Genomic DNA, 9,672 nt, shown 5'->3' on the forward strand with positions numbered 1-9,672 from the left:
TCAAGTTGAATAAAGCACTGAAGCCAGTTGCGTAAGTGGCTCCCAACTGTGACAAACCAACATCTGCGGTTCTAGTGTACCACTTAAGGCTGTTTTCACACTTTGGCCAATTATGTGCCTGAACGTCATACTAAAGTCTATAATTGTGAAATGATCTGTTTGACTCTTTTTCTAACTCCTTATTCACAATAACCTGGCATGCAGTTAAGATCATGGAAAATAGATCATGTTTTTCAACTTTGAACAAAACAGTTGTGTCATTTGATGTGGGCTGTGTTTGAAATCAGAAAAAAAACATGTGTGCTTCACAAATTGATTCTTTATTTAAAACTTAACTATAATCTTTTTAAGATTGTATCTCCTCACACCTTTCAAATCACCACATAAAAATGAGCCAATATATGATTTTCATGAAATCAAACCCCATTTTTTATACTTATAATACATATTTACAGTCACTAATTACCTCCCTATATTGTAGTTTTTTCTGGTAGTCCAGAGTCCGTCGCACCCACACTGGATTGAGAGGGCATAAAGCATAAAGGAATCACAGGAAATGTTGCATAAATGTAATCCAGTGCAATGTAATCTAAATGATAAGAGCTTCATTGTTTCAGCCTTAGTACATGGGGTACTAGCTCTAGCAGGTGAGCAACCAGGATGCCCTACTTGCAACTGTGGTTGCAATTATTAATTACTAATTCCTTCATTAAACATGCATTTGGCTGCACTGTAAACACCAGTTGCTCCCCTGTTATATTTCTGAGGTAGCTGCTCAAGGAGTGTTTGATGTATTATTAAACTGTACTTGCTGTTACCACGGTGACCACAGGTGTTTTCCAAATCAACAGATACCAACAATAATGAGCACATTACATGTGAAAGCCAGTCCCAGTTTGGGCCGCACACAAACAAAAACAATTCAACAAACTTTGAGAAAAACTTCAGCTGGTGGTGAAAAAGAGCGTGAGTGATCGGTATATTTGAAAAATAGAATGAATGTACCCATTGCAGATATCAATGTGAACTTTGGTGCAAGAGTTCACCTCATACCTAAGCACTTCATCGTGCTTCCAAACTCAATTCCCAAGAGAACACGAACAAGGTTACACATTAAATGACAGCGTGGCGGCGTACTGTAAGCAGAAGTGTTGTCACACGTCCACAACAGCCACTTGTCCTTGCCTTGAACAAGACCTGCTCACTCATTCTCTGCCACTTTGTTCTGAGAATGAGTGGCTAAGCGTCTGAGACATAATATAAATGATTATCTAATTATATTTGGCTCTGTGCATCTATAGCTCACTCAGCCAGCCCAGCGTGGCGCTCACTCTCAGGTCCACTTGATGCAAGGCTGCCTCGTGCTACATGGCTGCTCACAGCAGGTTTATTTGGCAGAAGACAATAGTTTAACAAAGTCTGACTGCACTCATGCAGGCACATTTGTAATCACATGCTGTAAAAAAGAAGCAGTGTATGCTCAGAAGCACATGCCAATACACAAACACATGGGTGTCCCAGCTCCTGCTTGATTCGTGGTCTTTTATTGGCATTCTGACTGGCCAAAGGGGTTCCCTGTGCAGGCTCCACAAGCAGCCTGTAATGTGGCTCAACCCCCTTAATAGACACTTGCTTAAAAATGAAAACAAAAAAAATATTTGATCTTCGAAGGGTTTGCCTCAAGTATCAGATCTTCAACTTTCCCTACAGCCCTTTCAGCTCCATTTTTTTTTCTTTTTTTTCTGTTCTTGGTTGGCTTGTATCAGATGGATTTTTTTTTCTCTTGCCACATAAATGTTGTTTTTCCTCCTGTGTGATATACTATCTGGGATATTACCAAGAGTGTAGGTGTTAAAATGGCAAAATGGAAAGGGGACATAAAAGGGAGCGCGACAATGAAGGCAAAAAAAAAAAGGCGGAAGGAGAGCGATGAGGAGACAGACGAGGAGAGTATGAAAGTGGCGGAGGGGGCACGGGAAGCTGGAGTGAAAAAATCTGAAGGCTGTCCTCAAATTTCAATCAAGCACACATCGAGGAACATTCTGAGCCTTTTTTGATCAATTAATCTAGCAGATGGCATGAGCGCAATCAAGACAGATAATGCAGAGTGAGTGAGCGAGGGAGAGGAAAAGAAGCAGGTGGAAGGTGTGAAAGTTCTTCCTTTCATGTGAGAGCTTTGAAAACGCAGCGAATGATAAGACAGAAAGAAAAGTCCCGTATGAGAGACAGACACGCTTTTTTTTTGTTCTTATAGCGCATGCATGCTTGTATGTTTGTGTGCCTTTCATTAAGTGGAGCAGCAGATTGCTAAAGGGGAAGGCAGCTGAGGAGCTTAGCTGGTGGCCACAGATAGAGAGCTAACATCCAGTGATAATCAAAGGAAAGCAAATGCTAAATTCCTTCACTCTCGCAGCGGATACCTGCTGTGTGCTGTGTAGATTTTAGATGTGGAAGTGGTTTGAATATGGTGGCTTTGTATTACCATTTGAACTAAAGAGGCCCTTAAAACAGAGAGTGGAGAAAATACAGACTGGGAGCTGCACACCTGAGATGTTAATGGTGCCTTCACCTGCCATAGCAAGGGTAGAGGCTAAGTTAGTGACAATGGAAGAAACAGCTCAAACATCCACCTCTCTCATTTGTCTTTCAACACTTACTTTTTTTTACCAGGCACATCAGCTGAAGTGTGGAACCAATCAGGGTCAGGCTTGACTGCGAGTTTACCTTAATTTACACCCTGTGCATAAGTAGAGACAAAATCAAAACAAAAACAAAGGCAAAAGGCGCTGCCGGCATCTGGATTAACCACAGGCTGTTTTATCTCTGAAATAAATTGCCTTGTAGACAAAAGAACTAATTCGCAGGGTTAGAAAAACAAGAGGAACTCGATGAGGAGCATTCTCACTACGCGTCAGCTCCCTCTCCCGCCGACGCAGTGTCTCTAATCGATGAATATTGAGTGGCCCCCGCCACCAGCATTTTTAAAGGGAGGGAGCACCCACTATCGTTCATATCTCATATTGATATTTTTCGTGGCCTATTTTCTCTCTCTACTCTTCCTTCCTTCATGCTCCTGAAGCCTCAGTCAGCAGTGTCAAAAGTTTCTCGGCTCTAATAACTGTGTTCTAACTTTCCAGCTGTAATGACTGTAGGTGTTTTGTTCAGTTGATTTTTTTTCTCTCTCTCTCTCTCTTTCTCGCTCGCTTTGCTTTTTTTCATAATGAAATGGTTGCAGAGGACCATGTTCCTCGCTGTTATTTACTTTCCCTGCATTTCTTTTCCCTCGTGTTTGACATTCACAGCTCACTGGCACAACAAGCCTGAAGCACGACGGTGTAGGCCTGTTTCTGAAGAGGAAAAAAAGACTTAAGGTGTGCTCGCTGCAATTACACGGCACACATTTTGCAGACATGGGCGTGTTTTAAACACACCGCACACACACACATCCCAGTGCCACTGAGCTGAACCAGATAGAGCATGTACCATTGGTTAATAGCCCAATTTATTCTGAGAATATTACTTATTAATTTGCATAATGATTCAGATGATTCAGACATTTGTTAGAGGCGGAGTAGCGTGATTGATGGAAATTTAATTATGACACCTCTTAGTTATTAAACGGTAATCAGACTAAGCCACTTATCTTTAATACTTACCTTTAGCACACAAGGGCTGGAAGAAATTAATGGCAGTCACCGGGCCTCAAACTGAAATAATTTCTTCCTCGTACCTTATCACGCCTTCAACGCAACGCTGGTTTCAAATTTGGCCACAACACAAGGATTAATCAGAGACAACCCACGTTCTGATTTTTTTGGCATGTTATATTTCAGCATTTTGCTAACCTCAGCTTTTACATTTTGTCTATCCAGAAATCTGTGAGAAAAATGCTAATGGAGGCACAGAGAGAAGGTTCAAGATCCTGAGCACCGCCGATTTCTTTAACCTATTGTACTATGTCGAGGAGTGTACTTTTGACAGAATCTATTTAAAATGGATACTCACTGTTGTGTGCTTTAGCTTGTTTGAGAGGAGGAGAAGACTCCCACCGAAACTGCTTTTGACAAATCACAGTTGAGCCGAGGAGGCATTTATCTGCCTGTGTGCAGCTAAACATGCTGCTTGTGATATGGATACCACATCAGGACTTCAAAATGTAAGCAACCAGAGATAAAATGGCAGAGACTCAAAGATGTGGCAGCAGCTTTGAGCACTGAACTGAAAGTAATTATGCAGTAAAACCGTTGAAAATGTCACATATCTCCCTGTTTACATTCTTTCAGGGAGTTGTTGTGAAAGAGCTGTCATTCGCGAGGACTCGAAAAAAAAGCAGCAGTCTTGAAGCACAATGAGAAGAAGCAGACCTTTTTGGAGCAGGGTAAGTCGTGCTGAGAGCTTTCTGTACCGGTGACATGAAGGTCTTACTGTGCATTTACTCTGCTGAACTCAACTTTTCCAATTGTTTCCCCCAAATTCTCCCCTTTACCTTCTCTGCCACTATTACCCAGGGCCACTGAGCAAGAGTTTACCCTGTAAAGTAACATAAACACATCCTGAATGTGTTCTACTCCTATGGCCCATTATGTCTCACACCATCACACAGTAACAGGATTAATACGTGTCTCAATACAGAGAGAGGGGCTGTGCACAATTTACGCACATTACACGGCAGCAGTAACTTTATTAATTATTTAAATCTTCTGATGTGGCATTGTGATCTTACAGGAGCCTCATATAAAGCTCTATTATTATTTCTGCAACTGTTGCACACAAAACAAAGTGGCCGTGCATTATCAAAGCATTTTTATTTTCAGAAAAAGTCAAAATATCGTTTCATCTGGAAATTTTTTTTTTTTTCCTCTGGCTTGTCAAGTGGATTATTACAGGGAGTTTTCAGTTTTGCTGCTCACATGCAGTGATATTAGCAGAAGTGGAGTTACCGCAGGCATGGAACTCGTCTAATGATTTAATTATTACTAAATGAAAAATAAGCTAATAAATAGTAGGACTAATAACAAAAACACCATTTATTTTACCAAGCCAATAAGTTACCATATTGTAGTTGCCTCAGGGCTAAGATATGTCTGTTTTAACACATGGAGAGCACAGAACACGCTGGTCTGCCATTGGCACACTGCCATTTGGGTACTGGCCGAGCTATATAGGGTTATATATATATATATAATAATATATATATATAATATTGGGTTGTATTGTCTTTTGGGACTTCACAGAGTTTCACAGAAGCTTTTTCAGAAACTTTCTTCCCCTCAAATTCAGTTAAAGGGTCTCTTGACTGAAATTACTAAAAAATAAAATAAAATAAAAATGTTCTCGCTTGTCCCTAGGGCAGTGGTCTCAAACTCAAATTGGCTTCAGGCCACTTTTGTCATCTCATAGGAGGGCCACTTGAGCGTTCAAGTACTACAAGAAAGCACAATATTCAGAAAATATTTCCATTAATATCATACTTAATAAAAACATTCAAACAGCAGTTTCTATGCATTTTTAAATCAGTATTGTATATAATCTTTGTTGTTTGCATGCAGCCAAACAACAAATAAAGCCCTGAAACCTGCTCTCTTCTTATGAACCCATTGTACAAATGTGTGGTGTATGAAGGACTAGTTAAATTGATATGAAACAACTAGACAAAGGAAAATAATAATAGTCCTGCTGACCAGATTATATTTTGAGGGCCAGAGGGAAGGCCAGGATCTCAAACTGCTGCCCAGGAGCCATTTCCAGTATTTGGTCATTTAGATAGATTCAATTTGAGATATCTGTCCCTGAAAATTTACCAACTTAATGGTGGTAAATGGAATTTAGTTTGCAGTGCAGCATTTAAAAAAAAATGACAATCCACTACCACAGAATGCAATGTCTGCTGTTTTCAAGAAATAGTTCCAATGAAAAACCTTGACAGTGTGGTCTGTGCAAACCACCCCACCCATACCCAGCCCCCCAACCTCGTTGGACAACAGATCCCCGTCCTTACATAACCAGATTGAATCCCTGCAGGGAACCATAGCAACAGTACCTTGGCTTAATGGTATGTTACCAGTTGATTGTCACTGATGAAATGGACCTAACCTTGGGTTAAACTGACAGCTTTAAAGCTTCTTTCGTTCTACCAAATTCTTAAACACATCTGCAAAACTTTCACTGTCAATACACAACCACAACCTTTCTAACTTTATGCTAAGTGTTTTGGTAGTCTGAACCTAACCACACATGAGACAAGACATGAACAGGGGCCAAAGTCCTGTTCTTTGTACACCCACCAGCCACCCTTGACCTCCATTCTTTGACCTTGTACTGACCTTGTACAGTAAAACAGCACGGTACTTCAGGGACTGGAAAAACCCTTACCGGTGAACATAAGACAGAAATTGCTTTTCTTCCAAAATGTATTGGGCAAAACCATTTACTAGTAAATAAATGTAAATTGTAGGAGACAGGGTTGCTCCGAGATGTCCTATTATAGAAAATAACAGACTCCACCACAATGCTTCCACCTAGGCCCCCAGCAGTATATTATAACTTTTATATCAGCCTTCAGCTGCAATTTAGTTATGCTAAAACTAGCTATTTACTGTACTTTCCTTGCAATCATGTCCAAGTTGGTATGCAACTTTGCAAGTTGTATTTACAAGACACAGGCAGCAGAACTTAAGTTCAAAGGTTTGCCAATTACATTTAACTGTTTAGTTATAAATAAAATATTGCCGTGCAAGGCCTGTGCAACAACATAAAACACAAGGAAGAAAAAGCAAGGCAGAAAACACATAGCATATAGCATGGAGAAATACTACAGTACCCAATAGTCTGGCTATTTGTCCCCAGCATTTAATCCTCAAGTGTTATCAGGAGAGAAAAATTAAGACAGACTAATTCAAAGTGGGATCCGCCCACAAGGACACCTCAGTCACACAATGGAATCAGTAAATGTGCATGGATAAAATAAAGATTAACATGTCATGACAAAGATATAGGATGCAGCTGTGGATACAGTGCATGGAGCATCTGTATCTTCTGCCAGTACAATTGTGTCAAGCCTAAAAAAAGATAAGCAGAGCACCACACATACACACACACACACTCAGAACAAATACATTCAGCCACGTGAACACTCCTACAGACAGCAGACACATGGTAACTAGGCAGCAGCCCTTACTGGGCTCCCAACAGTAGGTTTCTACATTAATGCTGTCTGTGCTGAGGTAGAAGAGGAAACTGTAAAACTCCCCTGCCAGGAAGTGAAAATAGATAAATTGCGAGTTTGGATTTTAAGGCTTCCACAGAATTTCAGAATTTGCCTCCCTAATCACAGGAGGGAGAGTCGATTCCAGAGATGGAGAGCTCGGTTGGAAAACACTCCGCTGCCTGCTGATTTTCTCTTATGTCAGTCAGGAAACCAGCAGACTGCAATCTGAGGGCACATGAGGATACAAAAGGAACAATGAGGTCAGGTAATAGGTTGGTGTAAGCCCATGTAATGAGTTCTGTGTTAATAGAAGCACTTTAAAAGCATATGTCGCTTGAACTGGGAGCGTCAGCCTCTGCTATATTTAACAAAGGTTGAAGTTTTGCAACAGTGTAAAGAGTTCTTAAATTTTTAATGTGGTAGTGAAATGAGAGCATGAGCTAACGTAAGTGTAGTGTAAGACTTTAAACTGAGACACTCAGACAGTACGCCATTTAAGTGTCTCGACACATTGGGTTTTCGGGACAACCCAGAGTACCCTATTTATACGGGTAGGCCTACTGACTAAAACTTAAATGACATTGACAATGAGAATTTTGACTGCAGAAAAATGTATTACCTTAATTATTACTATTAAGATAGGGCAATTCTTATTTTGTACTCACTACCTCCATGTCGACATTCAGGAAACAAAATCTTCCCAAAAAACTACGTTCGTTGAAACTCACTCTGCTCTGGCGGAGTCACAAGTAAGAGAGTAATTTATTGGATACCCCCCCCCCAAAAAAATCATTGTTGGGCCAGATACTGGTGTACAGGTGACTCATAGCACAAGACATATGTAATAAAAACACCTAAACATCAGTTTTGACTTCATGGGGACATTAAAAAGGCTATTATAAATAATCTAAATGTAATTAAAGTAATTCGACAATAATATAATTGTTTTCAATGGCTGTTTTCCCGCAGTTGAGCTTCCCTCTCATCTCATGTTCTGAATTCAAAAAACATTTTTTCCTTTTATTTATTTATTTCATTTGCCTCATTCTTTTTGTCTCTCCTTTTGTTAGATTCTGTTTCTCTCCTCAGACACCCAAAAAATGCATCCTGGCGACTAATTTTCCCTGCGCTTATTTACACCACGCCTTGTTTCCCTGCTCTCTGACAGCAGCTGTTCAGAGTAAACATCGACATGTCAACTACCCCACTATTTCACCCTACGTTTCTCTGCCGTAATTATATGTATCAGTTTCTGGGCAGAGAAATAACTACACAGCACTCCCCACTCCTCAGGAAATTGTGACAGCGATCCCTCCTTCCCGGAGTTGAGAGTGTACTGGGGTTATGGGAGTTAACGTATAGTGCACTGCTGATTTATGTATGGAGAGGATATCTGCTGTGTAAGTGACAGTCCTCAGATGTGTCAGCAGAGCCACAAGTGGACAGGAACAATGTGTGTGTTTGCAATATGTGATATGATTGTGTTTGAATCCATAATGTATGTTATGTGTGGAGCGGCGGGAAAGACCCTTGTGGATCCACTGTGCTGCATTTTTGTAACCATTAATCCATTTTCACATCCTTTCTCTTGCCAGTTTTTCTCTCGTTCTGTTGCAAACCATAACATAACATGTTGCTTTAGAATCTCCCATAGGTATAGAATATTGGTCGAGATCTGGTGACTGTGAAGGCCAAAACAATGCTCATCAAACTATTCAGTCGGGCCCGTATGGAAGCACCTCCATGTTTCTCCACTCATTTATTCAGGTTTTTCTTAAATAGAAAGCATTATTCAGAATGTCTGTAGCCCTACTCCCCACTCTATGGTCCATGTCACATGCATTGTATGCTACTCTGGAGGAGCAAATGTTGGTAACAAAAGTCTATAAGGGGTCTATGTTACTTAGCACAGCTATGCTTTCAGCTAAATGCTAACATCAGCATACTAACATGGTCACAATGATAATGTGACAAGCTGATGTTTAGCAGGTAGATTAATACTAACCATGGTCACCATCGAAGTTTGCTGTGTTAGCATCCTACCATTTACTGATCAGCACTAAACACAATGTACTTTGTCATAAATTATACTAATTAACATTCTGATTTCTGTAAGAAATTTTGTGCTAGAAAAAGACAATCAAATTTAAAGTTTTGGTTGGATATGTAGTTCTTAATAAAGACTTGTGTCTCATACTGTGGGTTTAGCTGATTAAAAGCAACCAGCAAAATAAGATAATTACACGAAATGTCAGTAAATGTGGAAAAACATTCTCCAAATCGTACTCTACATACATCATGACAGGAACACTTTTCACTTTTCTCTTCAGTCAGTGAGCCTAAAATAACAGCTGGACCAATGTGTGGTGTCTGATATGAAAACAATCAATTTGGCTACAATGAAGTAAAAATAAAAGGGAAGTTTGAACAAAAGCAAATTTACTATGATAGATTATCCAGCTCAG

Source organism: Morone saxatilis, unplaced genomic scaffold (assembly GCF_004916995.1).
Source record: "Morone saxatilis isolate NCDOM2014 unplaced genomic scaffold, NCSU_SB_2.0 Contig4, whole genome shotgun sequence".
Classification (NCBI taxonomy): Eukaryota; Metazoa; Chordata; class Actinopteri; family Moronidae; genus Morone; species Morone saxatilis.